Here is a 22,773-nt window from a genome sequence, read left to right on the forward strand (position 1 = left end):
GTTGCAGCAGTACCCGCAGAGCGACCAATAGGCGCGCGAGCTGCCTCGCCTAGGTCTGCTCTCTGCAGCAAATGCGTTTTAAATTAATACAAAATTAAGGATAATTTTTGGCTTTAGTATTCTCGAGAAAACTGGATTTTCCCGTAGCCTAAGCTAGCTTAAGCAACACGAGAGTACTCTCGTAAGAGAAACCAAACGTTCTCAACATTTCTTTGTTTTCTGGGAAGATTGAATGTTTTATGGCGACTTCTGTAAATCAGGCCGTTATCATCATATGCTTTACTGTACATGTGATTTACTGAATGCTGGTCAAAACTTAGATTTATATTCTATACAACAATGGACAGAAATGAACAATTATCCCACATATCCTCTACATAATATACATGTAAACTTTATTATGATGTGTAAAACATGTTGAATTATTGATTCTTCATACAATTAAAGTTAAAGGTACAGATTTACGACACGATATTATTCAGTTTCTGACGGATGTTTTGTTTTTCTGCTCCACATCAGTTCGTTCACTGTCCAGATCATTTGTCACAGTATTTATAGAAATACCTAAAGATGAAGATGAAGGAATTCCCAGGTCCCAATCTATGGAAACATTATTATGTGACATGAATCAGCCTCAGCTGAAACCCAGTGAATAATGTTGTGTACTGTAGTTCATAACAGCCTCACATAATCATCACATTAATAACACGTGTTTTTACACACAGTTCAGTCACTGTTAACCTACAAACACACACCCATAATGCACTGCTACTGTACATTGCCGGAAATATTAACATCACATCAGGAATGTGTTATAGAGTTTTTGTTTTGTTCATTCTAAAGTTTACTGTTGTATTTTGTTAAAGTTTTCAACTCTATAGGTTTTCATAAAGTTTGTCATTATTATTCTAAGAAAACAAAATGCCAGAACACACAATAATTCATGTGATAATTAACTTAATTTTTCCACAAATTTTCCACAAACCTTATAGCAGTTAAACTTTACAGTACAGTGTGTTCAACCAAACCCATAATAATCATCATCTTCTTCTTTTGATTTTTATTGCCGGTTGGCGAACCAACTTAAAAGGTGCATTACCGCCACCAACTGGATTGGAGTATGGACAGCAGTTTGACAATCAAACCCATAATCCAGGGTTTTTTCATGCTCCCATAATCCAGGTTAAACTGCTTTTTAAAGCAACAGCCACATCACTTCCTGTGGAAGATACCATTTTGGTGATTATTATGGGTTTGGTCAGAGAATGTCTAATAAGGGGAGAACTTCCACTCTCGGTAAACTTCCGGCTTCTGAACTGGCTGCAGTTCCACTCTGGCTCCACATGAGGGCGCTCACAGGACGAGTGCAGTTCCACTCTGGCTCCACATGAGGGCGCTCACAGGACGAGTGCAGAATGAATGGAGGTCTATGGTGCTATACCCTCAAAATCCACTTTTCTCAGGATATAATTTTTTGTCTAGTAATTTGAATGTTGTATTCGAAAGGAGATGCAAAGAAATTACACACTGCTGAGTTTTAGATTTTTTAGAGTCACTTATTTGCTTTAAAAAGTCTTTTAAAATATCAATGACGTCATACACATCGTACGACCAGAGATACTGCTTTACGGCAATCCTTCAGTCGCTTTGGTGCTTTCGCGCTAACCCTAATCCTAACCCTAACAGCTGACACAGGTAAACACGTGCTAGAAGAGTTTTTGTTTTGTTGTTTTAAAAGACCATCAAGCGGTATCTCTGGTCGTAATCAGTCCTTCACTGACCAATCAGCGTTCATTAGCAGAAGGCTAGCGTGTTATGGGCAACAACAACTCAACCTGTAAGAAATCGAAAGGACATAAGTACTCGTGCATTCAACTTTGCAAAACCTACAATCAAATCTGAGATTTCTCAACGGCAATCGGGTGAAAGAGACAAATTTAGCCGTCTAGCTCCATAGACTCCCATTCATTCTGCTCTCATGGGCGATCGCCCCCAGTGGAGCTCTGGTGGAACTACAACCAACATTCGGTACAATAGGACTCAATAGGGAGTGGCCAGGCTCTCCGGCAACAGCCACATCACTTCCTGTGGAAGATACCATTTTGGTGTGATGTCAGAGGGGGGAGAATTTAGAAACAGCTGTTTTTGCCATTTAATTTATTGTTAAACTCTTTCTCTGTTAATGTTGTTGTATTGGATGTTGGGAAGGTGTAAGTGTTGTGTTGGGTGTTTATATTAATTAATTTGATTGTTACAAATGTCTGATAATTGTGGACTCAAAGAAACCTCATACTGAGCTTGTTGTGAACTTGTGCCGTTTGGTTTAGCCAGAATTAGCACATTGTTGCTGTTTTGTTTTGTTTTTGTTCAGTTTTTCTTTATTTTTGTTTTCTCCTGCGCTGTAAATATTTCAGCACCTTCCAATAAAACACCATTTTGGATTTTGCATCAGTTTCTCGTCATTTTCCCTTTTCCCCTCCAGCTGGTTCATTGTGTGTGTTTACTGTTGATCATATGTGTGTTTATATCAGGTCAGTGTGAGTGTTTACTGTTGATCATATGAGCTCCATCATACACTCACTGTAATATTTCACTGTCAGAGGCCGACATCAGAAGAGAATATTATAGTGAATTATGTGGTGTTTGAACTAAATCACACTTTAACTGATCAGACCACAGTATTAATATATTTATGATGATTATGTGAGACTGTATAATCGGTGGAAGTGTGTAATAAGTGTTTACAATTATTAAAGGATCTCTTTATAGTCTTAAAAGTGACCAAATGCTTGTTTTCTCTATTTCATTTTAGAAAGACTTGCTTTAACTAAACTACATATAATATATCATTTTATACATTTTTTATCCATTTAGTATATCTTACATGATTAAACCCCACAGGAGCACCAGACAAGTGTCAGTTATATGATCAAAGTTTTAACCAGTGTTTTATACCCAGCAAACAAGTTTCTCTCAACATTATGAACAAATATTCTTCCAGTAACATTAATAGAGCATTTGTTTAAAGTTTTCTGCTTTTTAATAATGTTCTTAAAACATTACAATGTTTTATGGCGACTGTAAATCAGGCCGTTATCATCATATGCTTTACTGTACATGTGATTTACTGAATGCTGGTCAAAACTTTGATTTGTTTGCGTTTTTGCTGAGTTTTATTCTTCATAATTGTGTTATTGTTGAGTTTCTCTGGCTGATTAACACATATAGTGTAATAACATGCTCTCTATGATGCTGTATGATTGACATTTCTCTTCTTATGAGCATTAACAGTGGAAAAGTGCACAAGTTTTTTTTTAGATGAAAATTTCACAGTCACACTTAATGTTTTTATCTGATCTCAGATCACTCTAATTAATTTTTACACATTTCACATTTATATAATAAAAGGAAGAGTTGTATCTAAAAGTCTATTATTGGTCTCATTAATCAAGCTGTCTATAAAACGAACGAAATAAACCCTACAGTTTAATAAAATAACATATATTATAAAGATAGACAAAGTTAAATGCATTGATTAAAGCTTCAATTTAACATTAGCAGTGTGTGTGTAAAAGGTGTTTTCATGCGTGTTTCTGCTTGTAATTACACAGTTCTGACCAGCAGGAGTCGCCAGAGCGGCGCTGAGAATCACTGAATCAGTTCATGAAGCAAGTGATTCAATCGATTCAAAGCATCATTAAACTTCTTTCTCCCATTGCCAGAGCTTAATCATCCATACCAAGTGAATGTCAGAATGTGAATTAGATTTTGAACATAGGATTTTTCATGTCTAATTTAAATCAATGTAATCCATCCATTGTATCATGTCCTCTTTAATTCCTGCTTCTGTGGATCAGAAGGTCGATGTGCTCAATCGTAACAGAGGCTGCACATTTCACGCACACACGTGATCAGACCAATCATCACTTTGTAAGAACCAGAAGGATCAGTGAGTAAAAGGACATTGATTTGTTCCTATTCAAGCTACAGGCTTTCTGTGTGCTGGTTACAAACTAAAGTCTCTGCTTTTCTTTTAACATTTGCTTCATATTGTCATATATCAGTGATATAAGTTAGTTTCTCTATATATAATGATAGTAGTGTGTATATATGACCATATAATGCAGAGTTAGCGAGTATTTAATCATATCCATGAGAGGAGTAGGGCTGGGTATCATTCAAAATATTTCGATACCGGTTCCTGAACAATACTTTTTTTGATACCAATTTTATGAAATCCATTTTAACAAGATTACACAACACATTACCTCAGAAAAACTATGGTTTTATTTTTTTCAGTTTGACTCATGCTCCTTAGCCAGTGCACATTTTTTTTTAATAAAGAGCTCATGCTCACCAAAGCTGAATTTGTTTGATCAAATACAGTAAAACTTGTAACATTGTGAAATAGTATTACAATTTAAAATCTTATTTGAATATATTTCAAAATGTAATTTATTCCTGTGATGTCAAAGTTGAATTTTCTAAATCATTACTTCAGTGTCACATGATCCTTCAGAAATATGAAAACAGTTTGCTGCTTAATATTTTGGAAACTATGATACATTTTTTCATGATTCTTTGATGAATAAAAATTTCAAAAGAACAGCATTTATTTGAAACAGAAATCTTTTGTAACATTACACATGTTTTAAGGTCATTTTTGATAACTTTAAAGTCAGATAGGAGTAGCTATAATAAATGTAATGGTGGAATATTTGGGGAATACTGGGTTAAATAAGCGTATTTAAATGAGTTTTTTTCTTCCTGTCATGGTGGCTGAGAGTGGACGGAGGAGCTGAACACGCAGCGCCGGATGAAACTCTATCGAGCCTCTATGCGGGTAAATAAGGGGAACTTATGTCGGTTGATAGGTTAAAGAAGTATAGGAAAGTGCACAGTGGTCCATTTCTGAGATAGGTGGCGGTAATGCACATATTTGTTTGCGATCCGCCGTAAAAGAAAAGAAAAAAGAAGAAGTACGCGGGGGTGCGTTTTGTTTCTCTTTTGTGTGCTCTCCTGTTATTTGTCTTTGCTTGCTTTTGCTTAGTTTTCTTATGTTGTGTTAAAGTTTTCTTCCGTTGGAACTTTACTCTTCTTTATAACGCTGATTTCCCAGAGCTTGGGAAGAAAAGTCTTTCTCCGATACACAGTGATGGGATCAGGTTAGTACATCAGGTGATTTACATCTCACAACACGATAGAGTAAAGTTGTTTAACACACTAGGTTATGAGCGGGTGCTAATCCATGTAGGGGAGAGCGGGGCACAAAGTAACGCTTTTTGACTTTCTCAGTTTGTGTAAATCTGCTTATGTTTCAGAGTATTTATTTTTCCCCACATTAATTTCCCACATGTCTACTACAATTATGTGGTTTTGTTTTATTAATACAGTATATACTTTTTTCTTGATATACCCCGAAAGAATGGAAGTGAAATGTGACAACATGCCCCATAGGTGGGGTACATTGTAACATGTGAGGGGTACATTGTAACAACATATGGCAGCTTAAAATGTTATCTGATCTAATAAAAAAAATATACAAAACAAACTAAAATATTTTCTCAATAAAATACAATTTAAAAACTTTTTCATATAAAATAATGGCAATTTTTAATAATTAAATATAAACTCATTTTTGAGTTTTGACTACGAACACATGAAAACACAGCTATACAACATAGTTCAAAACAAATAAATAATTAGTAATTTCTGGACATTGACTCTCAGTCTTTATTCACCTTTTTCTCACGTTTTCTCAATAAAATTAATAAAAGTATAGAATATAATAGCATATTTCTAATAGGGGCACATTGTAACGCAGTGTTACAACATGGCCCCGCCTGCACAACTGGGATTTAAACCCGGCTAGTGTCTTCTGCTAGTTAGCGAAGCATTAAATAACTATCTCAACTGTTAAATAACATATTGGAGATTAAAATAATATCAGATTTGTCTAATTTTAATAAACACAAAAATGGAGATGAAAAATTAACTTAAGTAAGAAATTTATGGTTTAATAAATGTCTATGGATATCTTCCAACAAAAAAAATAATTTTGGCAGATTTTTTTTTCTATATAGTGTTGATATGGCAACTAGTAAATACACAAAGTTTCGTCATCCAAGCATGTGCGGAAGTATTTAAAACAAGCGTGTTACAACCAGGGGCGGAGCTACGTGGTGGCCAGGGGGGGCCACGGCCACCACTGGTCAAGGCTCGGCCCCCCTGCCGGCCCCCCCAAACTCACGGCCCCACCCCCAGTCTGAGGAGGGGGAAAATACATTTAATTTAAAGAAAAAAACCCTCCTGAGTTTAAATAAATACTCAGAAATAAATACTCGACCCCCGCCGAGTGAACAGGAGGGCGCGAGGGGCGGATTCGCTTTCTGTACGTAAGAAAGCTCATCTGCCGCCAGAGCCGGGATTCGAACACGGGTCTCTGGCGCTAAAAAGCTTAGATTTCACCACTGAGCCACAGGGAAAGATACATAATTATATCGTTAGAGTGAGTATAGAAGAGAGCGTCATACTTTGTGTCGGCGTTTATTTGTAGGTGTGCATGCTTTGTTTATAACAGTTTAAAACACTCTATTTCAACCTTTCACCGATGAGTGACGCAGATTTGAAAACTCACTCAGCAAACAAACAAAAAGACAATTATGAAAAATAAATTGAATATTGCACTTAAAATGCCATGGTTTACATAAATAAATTATCGCCTAAAAATGACAATTCATATTGTGTCTTTCTGTCATTTGCACTAAAAAATCCCCGTCTCATGTTAAGGTCCCTACGCAGAGGAAACACTGAATTTCGATCTCACCGGTGTGAGTAGAACGTGATCAACTGCTACATTCAAACTGTGCTTTTTTTCCCAACTAACGTGATCATTATAAAGGTGATTCAATGCTTTAGCTAACAAATTTGTGAATATTTTGTATATTTACATCAGTATGTATTGAGTGGTTGTGGTCGTGTGACGACACGTCACCATGGAAACAAAGTGATACGATCTATAACGGTCGCCTTGAAAAGCTTACGCTTGGGAGCAGCTGATTTTTTTTTTTTAACTTAACTAAGTGTGTGAAAAGGTTAAATATAAATGAATGTTAGGTGGATTATTAAATTATGAAAAGTTCAAAACTGCTATTGTGGCTTCAATCTGGCAAGAAAAGTTTGGATCAGGAGGAGAATGTTTCAAATACAAGAACTGAAGAGGATGAGAGTGAACCAAGCGCTAGTGCTGCTAACAACACAACAGTGGCAACTTTGAAAGCGCCGGTGAAGGCAGCAGCAGCAAACGCTACAAAACAGTGAGAAATTATGATGACATTTTATACATTTTTTAAAAAATTACCTGTGTAACAGTGCACACAGTGCAGTGTTGATGTTAAAACTGTGTTGTTACAATGTTTAAAGTGGCTGACAGCAATACATATTCTTATTATAAATAAAACTGCCTGTTTTTTTTAGCTGTGCATAACTGTAGCTGAATAGTAAGGCCTACTACGCTACTGTATTTTAATATTGATCATTATGGTGGTACTTGGAGAGCCAAATATTTTCTGAGGTGGTAGTCTACTTGGTGTAAAAAGTGTGAGAACCACTGATCTAAGCACCCATCCCAATAACATGGATTATCAATAAGACATTATTAGTGTCCATAAGGAAGTTCAATCCATTGTTTATGGCCTGACGAGCCGCGGGAAAACCGCTACTCTGAGTGAGTTTTAAAATAGTAGTTTTTGACAATCAAGTGCCACCCCAAATAAAAGACTGGCCCAAGCTGGCCCCCCCAGAAATAATGTCCTGGCTACGCCCCTGGTTACAACTAACCCCGCGTTAGGTTGTGCCCCGCGCTCCCCTATTTCTGTTTATTAGGTAGCGTAGTTAGTGGCGTCCTGCGCTGAAGATATTTTCTTTCCTGTTTTCTTTACTTCGGTTTAGCCTTTGTCCTGGGTTTAGTTTAATTTAGTTTCGTTTAGTTTAGGGTTATGTTTGTTTTATTTCTTTTCTTTAGCACCGCTCTTGTCCCTCACTTTGTAATCGTTTGTCTTTTATGATTTGGAAGTATATTTGGTTCACCGTGTGTTGTATTAATATGGAGCTAGAATTGTGTCTTTATTACACGAGAGAAAATAAATGATCTGAGAGAAAAAAAAAGTTTGAGAGAAAAATGTACCACATGATAGCAAAAAAGCATTCATGAGAGAAAAAAAAGAATATTGAGTTTTCATACCAATAGCAAAAAAATAATAATATTTGAGACTAAAAAAAGTTTTGAGATAGTATTTTCTCATAGAACATAAAAAATATATAAATTTGAATTTTTTTTAAATTCTCTCTCAAAATACTATATATATATTATATAAAATTTTTTTGCTATCATTGTGAAAACATTTTCTCTAAAAAAAAGTGTTTCTCTCAAAACACTTTTCTTTGCTCTCGATGCAATTTCTTGCTCTCGTGTCAGGATTTTGCTTTCGCTGTGAAAATTGTGTCATGGGCGGGGCCATGTTCCTATTGGCCAGTCGGGTGAGCATCGTCTTGTCGTGCGAGTCGAACTGAATCATTACACCATTGTTCGGTTCACCGGCATAGATGCCGCCTCTGCCTTAGTTGAGCACGGACACTCCAATGTTTGGGTAAGATGATGACACACACAACTCGATGGGTAGCTGGCTTAGCAAGTTCAGCATCACAGAAGATTAAACATTAAAAGATAGCACTCATATTCATGAATGAATGTGTATTATATTATTAGCTTGCTAATCGCTAGTAAAGGTAATCATTAAATAGCCATCATGCTAGGTAAACTTGCAAACTCACCTGGTTTATACTATTTTTAAATCAAATGCCAAATGAATGTTTTGATTTAGTTAGTTTCACTGTAAGTTAAGTTTTCACTAGTTCATTCCCAGCAAACACATTTACGTTGTGGGAACGTCTCTGGCACGTTGCATTTCTGCTATGGCAACGTCGCTGTCTACGTGCTCGCAACATTGTAACAACGTAGAATTGTAAGACGTGACAGGGCTGTAGCAACGTTGTTGCGCGACATTCAGCAACTGAGAGACGACGTTCTTACAATATTTTTATATGGTGTATTTTGTTAGATAATTATATACTTTTTATCGTTTATTGTTTATCTATATTATTATTATTTAATGGGGCTATCAACACCTGCAAGTGTAGCCTACACTTTGAAGAGTAAAAATGACAGAAGGTTTCGTTAATTCAACTTTATTAAAACTACATATAATCAAATTACACTTCCAAAAGTCATACATTTGTGGAAAAAAAAGAAAAGAAATAAATGAATAAACAAATTTATTTTAAGTATAATAAATAAAACTAGAAAAAATATGTAGCGCTCCAAACAGAAAAAAAGTTCTTGTACTACAGGTGCGTAGAGCCAATGGCATATAGAATAAACAAGAGAAAAACATACGCACGAAAGCCGGAAAACAAATGCTGGTTGGCCTCTCACGTCCAAATTTGAGGAAGTGGTGGGGGAAGTGACGTATGCCGTAAAGCAGTCGAATTTTGTAGTTCTTTTTGTGCTCGGGTTACTACCCGAACCCCGAAGTTACATAGTGCCAGTAAAAGCGATACAGACCCTGTCAGGCTATGGCAGACGTGTCATTCAACCTATTGTAAGTTGATTTACCATCACAAGGGTCTTGGAAATATATTATGAAGGTTGAAAAGCTACATAGTGTCGCTTTAATGAAGAAGCAGAATAATGTTAGGATTAGCAATAAAAATAATTAATGAATTGGTATCAGATACTGTACGAAGAATAGATAGACAGACATAAATGCTTAGTGTCATTTATTATAAAAACAAACTCAGTAATTGAAATTTTTTATTTTGGCAAATCAGCTCCTCTCACACTGGAATGCTGTGAAGCTCCTCCCACTGCAATCACATCATCAGTGAAGCTCCTCCCACTGTAATCATATCATCAGTGAAGCTCCTCCCACTTCAAGAACAAAGAGAACAAAGAAAGGTCGGTGTTTATTCTTCATTCATTCATGAAGCTGAAGAACATTCTTACTAGAAACATTCAAGCACTTCATCAGATTTAGATAAACAGTTAAACAATGAAATTACACAGAATGTTCTGGGTTTTATTTAAAAAAAATGGTCAGTAAAGGGAGGTTTGAGACATTTTTATATTGATTGTCAACATCAGATCAAGCTAAATACATTTTTTATTTTACATTTATTTTATATCTGGTTCCCAATTTGCAACAATGTTACCAGAATTTTAGTAATTTTCAACCTAGTGTACAATTTTTATTTTTTTTAAAGAATGAACCGTAAACACACAAGTTACTGATAAAGTTGTATTTGTCAAATTTCATACAAGTTATTCATAGTTATAGAGATTCTTCTTATAGTAACTTTGGTAACAGGGTTGAGGAATGCAGTCAATGCTCCAGTTTGTGTAAAAACTGAGTCTATGTATTGAGATTATTTTCTTGTCCTCCCATCATGCTGTTGAAAAAGCCCAGATGATGTCACATATTGCTGGGCGGTGTACAGGTTCATACCGAATACCGGTGTTTATTTTTGTTATGATATGAATTTTTAAAATACCGCAGTACCGCTGTATGTCGCTTTAATAACGATCGGAACGCAGCGCTGCGCGACACTGTTTGAGAGGGTCCTTTTTCACTGTTGCACTGTGGTGACGCACGTGTTACTAAGCGTGACTTTGAAGGTGGATAGGTTCAACTATAATTGATAGCTGTCAAATTATATTACAGTGTTTCCCATAGATTGGTTCACAGTATCAACACAGCCTTTTGGAAAATCTATTTGTGGTTGGCATTGACATCGTTGAATAAACATGAGCACTGCACGTTTCAAAATCAAAACGCGGCGCGGGTGTTTTTATATGAATGTATCTGAAGTGAACTGACGGTCTTTAGAAAAGTTTCTTTGTTATTACGATTGAATCTTTCTTTATCTTCCCTGATAAAGCAGCGTTTATGAGCAATGCTGCTTTGTGTACAGCCGTTACCGTGGAAACCGCTATTTCTGCCGCTCCTAAAGCGCCTCCTGCTGGCACCTCTTTGTGAACAGCCTTGCAAACCTGTATTAATACTAGTGTGGATTTTTTTCTACAATATTCACTCATGACAGTAAAACAGGGGATTCTAAGTCAATCTACTGCAGTATTTCCTCTCTCACTCAGTGAAAAATGTGTTTTACACCCAGTCATGCTTGAAAAAACAAAACGTCATAAACCGTGAAACCGGTGTAATTTAGAAAAATACCATGATGTGGATTTTTGGTCATACCGCCCAGCACTAGTGTCACAATTTTAATGTTGCGTTCACACCGAACGGGAATTGAGCGTCACACTCGCTTCTATCACGTCTAGTTGGACGCTTGAACATTTTGAATCCACTCACGTGTCCAAAGCGAATTGGACAAACGTTTGAAGCGAATAGACGCGTGTTCGAGGCGAAATCCGCTTCTTGTGGGAGGGGCCAGTGCTAGGCTGTGGTCTGTTTGCAAGATGGCTGATGATGATCGAGCATTCATCGAGAGAGTCACCGCTCGTATTTGCTCTGGAGAGTAGAAGAGCGGCGTAGGGGTAATCGTCGCTTTACTTGGGTCCAACAGACCCTCCGGAGGCGTACCCAGTTTGGGGAGTTTCACCACTTGCTCCAGGAGCTGTGCCTGGATGACGGCCCCTTTTAGCGGTATTTCCACCTGTCCCGCGATCAGTTTGAAGACCTGTTGTCCCGCATCGGAACGAGGATCACCCTCCAGGACACTGGTCACTTCACCACGTGACAGCAGCAAGCAGGCTCCTGATTGGTTAACGCGGCTTGAACAGACACCAAAGTTCAGATTTTTCAACTCTGGCGTCAGACGCGAATTCGCTTAAATTCGTGAAATAAAATCACTTGCGCCAGACGCTCAATTCAAGGCGAAATCGCGTCCATCGCAGCGCACTAAATGTGTCTATCGCGCCGCAGGACCTCCAGGCGCACGTCAATGTGTCTTTACATTGCCTTAACATGGAAATCACTCGCTCCAGACGCTCAATTCACATTCGGTGTGAACGCAGCATAAGAAATGCTCTGTTTCTCAAAAGGAGGAAAATCATGTCAGGACTATAAAGCGTTAAGAGCTCGCTCAAGCACTGCGGAGCTAAACCATTTAGTGCTTTGTAAGTAATCAGCAATATTTAAAAATGTATACGATGTTTAATAAGGAGCCAGTGCAGTGTTGACAGAACCGGGCTAATATGGTCATACTTCCTGGTTCTGGTAAGAACTCGAGCTGCTGTGTTTTGGACCAGCTGTAGTTTGTTTATTAAGCGTGCAGGGCAACCACCCAGTAGAGCATTACAATAATCTAGCCTTGAGGTCATGAACGCATGAACTAATTGTTCCGCATTTGTCAATGAGAGCATATGGCGTAATTTAGCTATATTTTTAAGATGGAAAAATGCGGTTTTACAGATACTGGACACGTGACTTTCAAATGAAAGGTTGGTATCAAAGAGCACTGTCCACGGCGCTTAGGGCCACATCAATTTCCAGCGAATGCACACTGTGTCGTTCGTCCCAAAAATTTGTAAGTGAGCATCGATTATGGTCACAAAGTCAGTCTCCGCTAACTCCTGCCGGTCTTCCGCTTCAGGTGGTCGAGAACGGTGCTTGAAAAATACCAGATGCCAGCCTCGAGAGGCTGGTTCCCTTAGTAGATTTTTTAGAAGCATGGGAACGTCTTCCCAATATATCTGCATGGGTCCTGCATTTAATAAAAATAGGGTACAGACTGTAGTTCGGTCACCGCCCCCCCCCCCCAAGTTCGCTGGGGTGGTACAGACTGCAGTGGTTCCAGAGCAGGCTCGGGTAATGGAATAAGAAGTACACTCTCTGCTGATCAAAGAGGCCATAGAACGTGTTTACTCCTCCTGACAGGGAGTCCGGGTTTTACAGCCGGTACTTTATAGTTCCAACAAATTATGGAGGGTTAAGACAGATTTTAGATCTATGGCACTTGAATCGTTCTCTGAGGAGGTTCAGGTTCAAGATGCTCACTATTCCCATCATTGTGAATCAAATCAGATCCGAGGACTGGTTTGTCACGATAGATCTAAAAGACGCTTATTTCCATTTCTCCATCCTTCCATGTCACAGGAGATTCCTGAGGTTTGTTTTCGGGGGTGAAGCAGACCAATATCGGGTTCTTCCGTTCGGCCTAGCACTCTCTCCCCGCACGTTCACCAAGTGTATGGACGCAGCTCTGGCTCCACTGAGGCTTCAGGGCATCCGTATACTGAATTATATCGACGACTGGCTTATATTGGCCCAGTCTCGAGAAATGGCAGTTCGGCATCGAGATGTCGTCCTTGGCCACATTCAGAACTTGGGGTTGAGACTCAACACAAAGAAAAGCGAAGAAAACTACGTTTCTGGGCGTGGTATGGAATTCGGTTACGATGCGGGCACATATGTCTCCCGCACGTATCAAGTCCATCCTGGAGGGCATCAGTCTTCTTCTGTTAGCCCCGTTGTGGCCGGCCCGAGTATGGTTTTCAGACATCATTTCACTCCTGATAGCTCCGTCGTGGCAGATTCCTCTGAGGAGAGGGATCTGTTGTCTCAGGCGGAGGGCACAATATTCCACCCTAGCCCGGAGCTGTGGAATCTGTGGGTATGGCCCCTGAGGGGGTCCAGTACCTAAATGCTGGTCTATCAGCCGGGGTGGTTGAAACCATACTTGGCTCTAGGGCTCCGTCCACTAGGAGATTATATGGCCTCAAGTGGAATGTCTTTTCCACTTGGTGTAGAGAACATGAGTTAGATCCAGTTAACTGCCCGGTGGCTTCAGTTCTGGAGTTTCTCCAAGATCGTTTCTCTGCGGGTCTCTCCCCGTCCACAGTTACGGTTTACGTGGCTGCCATTGCAGCTTTCCATGCACCACTGAGTGATGGGCCGCTGGGGAGGAACCAGCTGGTGATACGTTTTCTCCGTAATACATGGAGGATGAGGCCGACAACCAGGACCAGAGTTCCTGCCTGGGATCTGGCGGTGGTTCTTGAAAGGTTATCCCTGGCCCCCTTCGAACCACTTCAGTCAGCTTCACCTAAGGACTTGACATTTAAGATGGCATTTCTCTTAGCCATTACCTCGCTTAAGAGGGTGGGACATCTCCAAGCCCTGGCAGTTTCGCCAGCTTACTTGGAGTTTGCCCCGGGAGGAGTTAAGGCCATCTTGCATCCAAGACCTGGCTATGTGCCCATGTTCATCCTTCACAACATGTGTCGGCAGAAGAAGAGAAACTTCACATGCATTGTCCTGTCAGAGCACTGAGTATTTACCTTGAGAGGTCCTCTTCTTGGAGGTCGGACCAACTGTTAGTGTGTTTTGGGTCACCTAAGAAGGGGCTTTCTGCATCCAAGCAAACAATCAGTAACTGGATTGTACAGGCTATTGTCTCGGCTTACCAGGTGCGCAATCTGCCTTCACCTTTGGCCATAAGAGCTCATTCCACTAGAGGCATGGCTTCCTCTAGGGCCTCTACTCGGGGGTGCCCCTCCAGGAGATCTGTGAGGCAGCCGGTTGGGCTACCCCACACACTTTTATCAGATTTTATAGTCTGCACCTCCCTAATACGCCCGGTGTGCGGGTGCTCTCGCCCTAGCTTGTGCCTATCAGTTTCACACTGGGGCAGGCATTTTGATGCGTGGCATAGTGAGTATTCATTCCCCAAAGAGTCGTTTTTAACGACGCAGTGCGAGTTCCCTCGAATAGGAACATCTCGGGTTACGTCTGTAACCCGTTCCCTGAGAAGGGAACGAGACACTGCGTTGCCTTGCCACACCCCTTCATGCCTAGGAGCTGCTTGCTTCATCACGAGGCTAACGCGTGTGTGTACTGGTGTCTATTTATACTTCCGGGTATGCCATCACGTTACGTCATGACGCAACACCAATCAGGGTTGGATTAGTTTCATTCATACTTCAGAGGCGCACGCTCAGGGAGCGTCCCCAAAGAGTCTTTTTAACGATCCAGTGTCCTTCTCAGGGAACAAGGGTTACAGATGTAACCCGAGACGTTCTTAAACCTTCCTGTTACGACTCCGAGTGTGAAACTGCTTCAGACAATTCAGTGTGTGAAGGAAACTGAACAAATCATTCAAACTGATTCGCGAACTGATTTAGACAGATCTGCCAACTTGTTTGATGAAGTCTTGATCGACTCAAAAGAGTGATTCATTTGTGAATTGAGCATCGCTCATGCCCAGAAAAAAGATACAGCATGCTTGGAATAAACTACGCATTTAACATGTATTGCATTAAAATAAAGTAACAAGAGGAACGTCGCCCAACAGTTTTTTTCATTAGAAATGTACTCGAACATTTAAATCTACTCTACTTATTTTTTTCAGAAAAATACTCAAGTAAATTTAATGAAGTAAATGTACTTCGTTACTACTAGGCTTGAGTATCGAGTATCGATTGGAGCCTACTTCCCGCTTTAGTTAAACATTTGTAAACTGTAACGTACACGGCATGGTAAATGCGTGTATTACTAGCACAGGTGTCAGCGTATATGGATTGTTATGCTAAACTGCGAACCGATACATTTTATGAGATGCTGTGTGAGTTGCTTTAACTCACAGTGTCTCATAAAGTTTATTCAGAGCAAACAACCCTGACGTTAAACCTTAAAAACGTACTTATATGATGTTTTCTTATTCTTTGGTATCGTGCAAGTTGCAACCATATTCTCTCGTCCTCTGCTCGTCCGTTTGAAAACTGCGCGCAAAGCCGGCGAACGTAAAAAAAAAAAATTCATAAACACATTTACACATGTGTAAACAACCTTATTTAGCTTATTTTACCTGATAGCCCATTTTAGCTGTGAAAATAGCAATTGATGGAGAAGGTCAGACTATTTCCTTCAGAAAGACCATTGGTTAGCTAGTTCATTTAAAATGTCCTAAAAAATTGTTTAAAATAGATTTGATATTTATATTGTAGTTGAAAACAGCCCTATGAGAAATTCATATTAAAGATCATAAAAAGTAAAAAGTTCATAGAATTAAAATTGATCTAAACTGTATTGTATATTTTATATATTGTATAGGCAGTATTTTATATTTTAATGTTAATATCATGTTAGATAATTGTCATTGATCAAATATATTTAACAGGTCTTGCTAAAGAAACATGGGATTCCTATAATGTTTTAAAAATAATAATTGGAAGATAAATTTATCTCGTTCATGGAAAGTTTCAAGAACATATAATCAATTTATAAAAAGGCATCAAATAACAGTTGTCTTGGGCTCACTTTCATGTCCTTTCACTTTAGATTTCTCTCTTTGAATTATTTTGATGTACTGAAAATTAAATTTAATATTTTTTTCTTTCATGTCAGACCAGATGGAAGAGAGCGTGAAGACAGAAGAACTGAGTGAAGTGGAGGAGGAACATCATGTCAAACGCTCAAAGACTAAAAATATACTTTTAAAGAAAAGAGCCAAGAAATCTTTCACCTGCACTCAGTGTGGAAACAGTTTCACAAGCAAACAAAGTCTTGAGCGTCACATGAGAATCCACACCGGAGAGAAGCCGTTCTCATGTGATCAGTGTGGAAACAGTTTCACAAGCAAACAAAGTCTTCAGCGCCACATAAGGATCCACACCGGAGAGAAGCCGTTCACATGTGATCAGTGTGGGAAGTGTTTCACACACAAAGAAAGTCTTAAGGTTCACATGATGATCCACACCGGAGAGAAGCCGTTCTCATGTGATCAGTGCAGCAAAACATTTCTCTGTGCATCAGACCTGAAGAACCACCTGACAGTTCATACAAAGGAGAAGCCACATTCATGTTCTGTGTGTGGAAAGGGTTTTTCCCTGCTGCCAAATTTACATAAACATCAGAAAATTCACACTGGTGTAAGAGAGTACATGTGCTTTGAGTGTGAGAAGACTTTCATTTCAGCGAGCAAGTTAAAACGGCACCAGAGAATTCACACTGGAGAAAAACCTTACAAGTGTCCACACTGTGACCAGAGATTCAGTCGATCAGCAAATCTGAAAAGACATGAGAGGATCCACACTGGAGAAAAACCTTACAAGTGTTCACACTGTGACCAGAGATTCAATCAGTCTGCAAATCTGAAAACACATGAGCGGATCCACAGCAAAAGCATTCCCGGTTTGTTACTTTATTTAACTTATTCTACTTTATTTAACCTGTTAAGCTGCAACCCCACTTTTGAAAAATCCCCAGAAATGACATACCCAAACTGAAACAGATACAGTTCATGAACCCTTTGTACTAAAAGCACAAGTATGATCTCATTTGAAAGCTGACACCTGGTAGTTTATTGTAAATGTAGAATTAATTATTGTCATAATGATTTTTTTTTTTTAAATAGCTTCAAAGTTTTGTAAAGTTATTAGAATTTTTTTTTTATGAAACATATTAATGAAAATAAAATTGAAGTTGGCACTGGAGCAATCTAGAAATGCACTACAGCTAAAGCCACATGTCTGACCATGTTATATTTAAAATATGAAGATAATAAGTCTAAAACTCTGTATTTAGTTAAATGTTTTTCAAGATCATGTCATGACTTTATTTTGATTAGGCTACTCTAAAAATGCTACTGATGTTTAGTCGTCGTCTAAGCATCCATTCAGTCTTTTGTCTCTATTGTTTTGTGGTGCAAACGAGCCCCATTCAGTCTCAGTCTCCCCCTGCACACATTCACACTTCTCCAGACTGGTTATGGCTCGAAATATGCATTTCTTTTGTCTGCATTATAGTTACTAACGACTGGCTATTCACAGGGTTTTAATCCCTAATTTCTTTTATCAAAGTTCTCACTTCACATTTGAAGTGCACTAAATAGTGGTCAAATGCACTAAAACATATCAGTAAGCATTCTTATTTAGAACAAAATTCATAAAAGAATAACCCCTGGTGGCAGGTGCACCTGGGCTAGCTAGCATGTTAGCTTAGCACACCATCAATACACGACCATTTATGAGATTAAAACCATGTTTGTGCTCCAAACTTACTTCATAACGCAATCGAGTGTTTTAAATAATCTTCTGTGATATAATTTGGCTTCAGATAAAAAAAAAATCAGACAGAAAACATTATTTATAGTTTTATGCACGATGATAAAGTCTATATCGATTAGCATTACATTATAAATATAATATAAAATATAAAATACCTGGCATGGCTTGAAGAACACAGGCAAATCAAATATCATAGCAAACATGTTTATTGTCTTCAAAACATCTTTTATCTGCATATTACAGCGATCTCTGTAGCTTTGTGTGTAGCAGTGACGTCCTGGAATGTCACATGATTATGGCTCTTCTTCATGTCCCATATATGGATTATTTTTTGTGCATATAGCGCCCTCAGGCTGTTGGTATGAAGTGAAAACACTGCACATCTCAGTAAGAAGCGATCATAATGATTACATCGACGCATTTGGGTATAAATTCAATAAATATTATTCCTGTCTTTAGAAATATGACGTGAATCTATGAGAATATATCAATATTTCTCCAAGTTTGCACATTTTTGAGCTAAAAGCCCTGAAGGACGTTGTTTTGTGTATCGCTGTCATGACGACAGCACGGGAGTTTTTTATGAATGAAAGCGGCTGACGTGCATAATTCATATTAAAGGTATCGACTCATTTTTTCATTTCATAACTCCTGACACAAATTAAGACATAACTGTCACTATAAGTTTCTCAGAATACAATAGTGGTCAAATACTGAAACTTGAGTATTATATCTTTTTAATGATGTATAGTTTGTCAAGGTATAACATTAAATCTGATAGTAACTTTGAACTATATAAATAAAAAAACGCTTCAGTGCGCCCACGCACTGGTGAAGCTTAACAGGTTAACGTTAATAATACACCGCACATAAATTTCTAAATCAGCCGTTGCAATAATCAAATGTGGACAATGAAAGATTTATGCAAATATTCAATTACAAGCTACCCTAAAAAAATTATTTAAAAATTTGTGACAAGTGCTGAATATATAGACATTCAATAGGCCTAATATTCAATATTCAGTAAAATACTATACTTGCAGTGCATACAGAATACAATATGTGTACCTTATCAGTTGCAATTACTAGGCTTTTTATGTAATTGCAAAAATAGTTTACTGCATACAATATTATTATTTTCTGTAATGATCTGGATGAGGCCGGACCAACCTACATTTCTCACACATTTCTTAGTCCCCTCTGAAGGTCAGGCGACTGGAAATGTCAATATTGCAGTAAACGAGCCTGTTATAATACATGCACGCCTGCAAACAAACGCCGTCACAAGACATGTTGACGCTCTCTTATATGCTCGCGCTAACTGAGAGCTTATATGTTTTCCCCTGTGGCTCAGTGGCGGAATCTTAGGCGCCAGAGCCCCGTGTTCGAATCCTGGGTCTGCCGGCAGAAAAAAAAAATGATGCCCCTTAAAAAGGCGACTCCAGATGTGTATTTTGCAGCCAACAAGCGCGTTGTACAACCCGCTCGCCTGCACCCAAACACGTTTCTTAAAAAAAAAAAAAAAAAAAATGAGGCCATCTCCTCGTTACTCCTCGTCTCCTCGAAGTAGCACATCCTACTTCGAGCCGTAATAGCGAAACTGTTGAGCAAAGGGGCCATAAAGCCTTTATCTCAAGCTCAGAGCGAAGGGGGTCTGTACAGCAGATATTTTCTGGTACCGAAAAAAGACGGGGGTCTCTAGATCTAAGACCGATTCTAGATCTAAGACAGCTGAACAAAGTGCTTTCAAAACGCCGGTTCAGAATGCTCACTAACAGGAAAATCCTCATGCAAATTCGCCAGGGGGACTGGTTTATGTCAATAGATCTGAAGGATGCGTATTTCCAAATACAAATAACGTCACGTCACAGGCGTTTCTTGAGATTCGCCTTCGAGGGCCAGGCCAAGTCCTGCCGTTCGGCTTGTCCCTAGCACCCCGTACATTCACGATGTGCATGGACGCGGCGCTCGCACCCCTGAAACTTCGGGGCATGCGAGTTTTGAATTACCTGATTCTAGCTCGATCACACTCAGAGCTCGTAGAACACAGGACCATATTACTCGAACATCTCGAGAATCTAGGTCTCAAAGTCAATTGGGCGAAGAGTTATAAGTCTCCCAGTCAGAGAATTTCTTTTCTGGGCTTTTGGCCTTGGCCAAACTTCCAAGGCCAGTCACTTGGAAGGAACGATCTGGTTATTCGCTTCCTTAGAGGAGCTAAGAGGTTAAATCCTCCCAGACCTCCCTCAGTTCCCATGTGGGACCTTTCTACGGTCTTGGAGGCCATGAAAGGTGCCCTATTCAAGCCAATCCAATCAATAGATATCAAACACTTGTCTTTCAAGACCGTGTTTCTTCTGGCTCTCGCTTCAGTAAAGCGCATAGGGGACTTACAAGCGCTCTCAGTGAGCGCGACATGTATGGAGTTTGGGCCAAATGACTCAAAAGTCATACTCAAACCGAGGCACGGGTACGTTCCTAAATCCCTCAACACACCGTTTAGGGCTCAGGTGATTTCCCTGCCGGTCTCTAACAAGGAGATGGACGCCAGCTTCCTTTGCCCGGTCAGGGCATTAAGGGCTTATGTGTCTCGCTCGACTGTCTTCAGACAGACAGAGCAGCTCTTTGTTCCGTTCAGCGGACGTTCTAAGGGACTAGCCGTGTCGAAACAGAGCCTATCCAGATGGATAGTTGATGCTATAGCACTGGCTTACGCTTCTAAGGGCCTGCAGTGCCTGTTAGGTGTTAGAGCGCACTCCACAAGAGGCATGGCCTCGTCGTGGGCTTGGTCTAGTGGGATTGCCTTGCAAGATATCTGTATGGCGGCAGGCTGGGCCTCCCTGTCTACATTCATAAGGTTTTATAACCTAGAGGTTCCCGTTTTGCAGGCTAAGCTGCTTTTGGTCTAATAGATCGGTATTGTCTGCTCCGATGCTTTCGGCCCAGAATACTGAATCCGCTTGAGCAACGCTCGCTGATCGATCATGCAACTCTATGGGCAGTGTGTAAGACCCATAATATTCATCAGTCCAGGCCGAGTTTTTTCGCCCTGGCTGTGTAGAACACTATCAATATAATTGCTCCTTATAGGATGCTATTTATTACAGGAATGATGCTATTCTAGCCCCTCTTCCTGGACTCTCTGCGAGTCCCTGATGACCATGTACTATATGAGCCCCGGGCACTTGCCCTTGGGACTTTGGTATTGGATCTCAGCATGCACGGCGTTTTACACTGTGTTCCCCATAGCGTAAGATTTTACGCAGTACGAGAGAACCTCTCGTAAGAGAACGTACTCGGTTCTCTCTAGAAGAGGGAACGAGTACTGCGTATCTTTGCCGTGCCTGCAACACGCTCTGGTTCGCTTCGGCGATGAAAAACCAGTGAAAGCAGCCTATCGAGCTATATTTATAGGCCCAGGCCACGTGAGTTTCGGCGGGACGTGACGCAGTGGGCGCGAACCCCCCCTTGGATCTGACGTCACGGGGGCCTCTCTCGATAGGCTGCTGCAGTTGCCACAGGGCAGCCAATCGGCACGCGAGCCGTCTTGCCTATGCCTGCATGCTGCCGCAACGCGATTTACATTATTTCAAAATTAAGGATAATTTTGGGCTTCAATATCTCGCGGAAAAGAGATTTCCCCATAGCGTAAGATATAACGCAGTACTCGTTCCCTCTTCTAGAGAGAACCGAGGTTACGTTAGTAACCGAGTACGTTTTGTCAGTTTAGTTGAAAATTTTGATTTGTGTTTACAGTTTTTCTGAATTGCTAAAACACTAACTCCCATTCTCTGAACCAGGAATCAGTTTCCACAATCTCTGATCAGTTTCTTCAGTTCTGCACAGTTACTTTCACTGACATATTTTTCTATTGACTTATTTTTCAGGCCATCTCCTCCAGTGAACAGAACGATGCTGAACTGAGCAGCTCTTGGACTACAGATGCTAGGCTGTTCTGTTTCTTGTCTGTCGTCGCTGCTATATGCTAGGCTGTCCTGTTTCTTGCCTGTCGTCGCTGCTATATGCTAGGCTGTTCTGTTTCTTGTCGTTTGTCGCTGCTATATGCTAGGCTGTTCTGTTTCTTGTCTGTCGTCGCTGCTATATGCTAGGCTGTTCTGTTTCTTGTCTGTCGTCGCTGCTATATGCTAGGCTGTTCTGTTTCTTGTCGTTTGTCGCTGCTATATGCTAGGCTGTTCTGTTTCTTGTCTGTCGTCGCTGCTATATGCTAGGCTGTTCTGTTTCTTGTCTAGAGTGTTTTGTTTCTTTTATGTTCTTATATAAGTTAAGTTAAGCTAAATAAAGTTAAGCTGCTGCAAGTAGATCCTGCATCCTTCCCTGCTTCAACCTGCTTTGTGACGCATGTTTTTGGTCATCACATTAAAAATAACAATAATATTTAGAGATGTGAAGAGCTGGAAAAAGTGTGAATGGCTTGAAAGTCCGTGAACGTAGGCTCACTATTGGCCGGCGCTGGTCATGCGTGTGATGCTGGCCAATAGTGAGCCTACGTTCTGATGTACAACCCAGACGCGCTGCGCTGTTACACTACGTGAACTCAGAGGCCCACACAGAAGAACATGAAGAGTTGAATAAAGTCGTTATTTTTGTGCACAAGAAGTATTCTCGTCACTTGATAAACTTAAAGGGACACTTCACCCACTTGCTTTGCATCGTTAGAAACCCAGTCA

At 39.8% G+C, this 22,773-nt stretch overlaps 1 long non-coding RNA gene across 1 annotated transcript; it reads left to right on the forward strand.

The window, feature by feature from the left end:
* The first annotated feature begins 4,986 nt into the window (after positions 1-4,986).
* Positions 4,987-22,697, forward strand: LOC307151028. Its single transcript, XR_013819806.1, has 5 exons — positions 4,987-5,165; positions 9,889-10,015; positions 16,425-17,210; positions 21,973-22,515; positions 22,585-22,697. It is a non-coding gene; the product is annotated as an uncharacterized lncRNA (long non-coding RNA).
* The last annotated feature ends 76 nt before the right edge of the window (positions 22,698-22,773 follow it).

This window comes from Squalius cephalus (genome assembly GCF_949319135.1).
Source record: "Squalius cephalus genome assembly, chromosome: 23".
NCBI lineage: Eukaryota > Metazoa > Chordata > Actinopteri > Cypriniformes > Leuciscidae > Squalius > Squalius cephalus.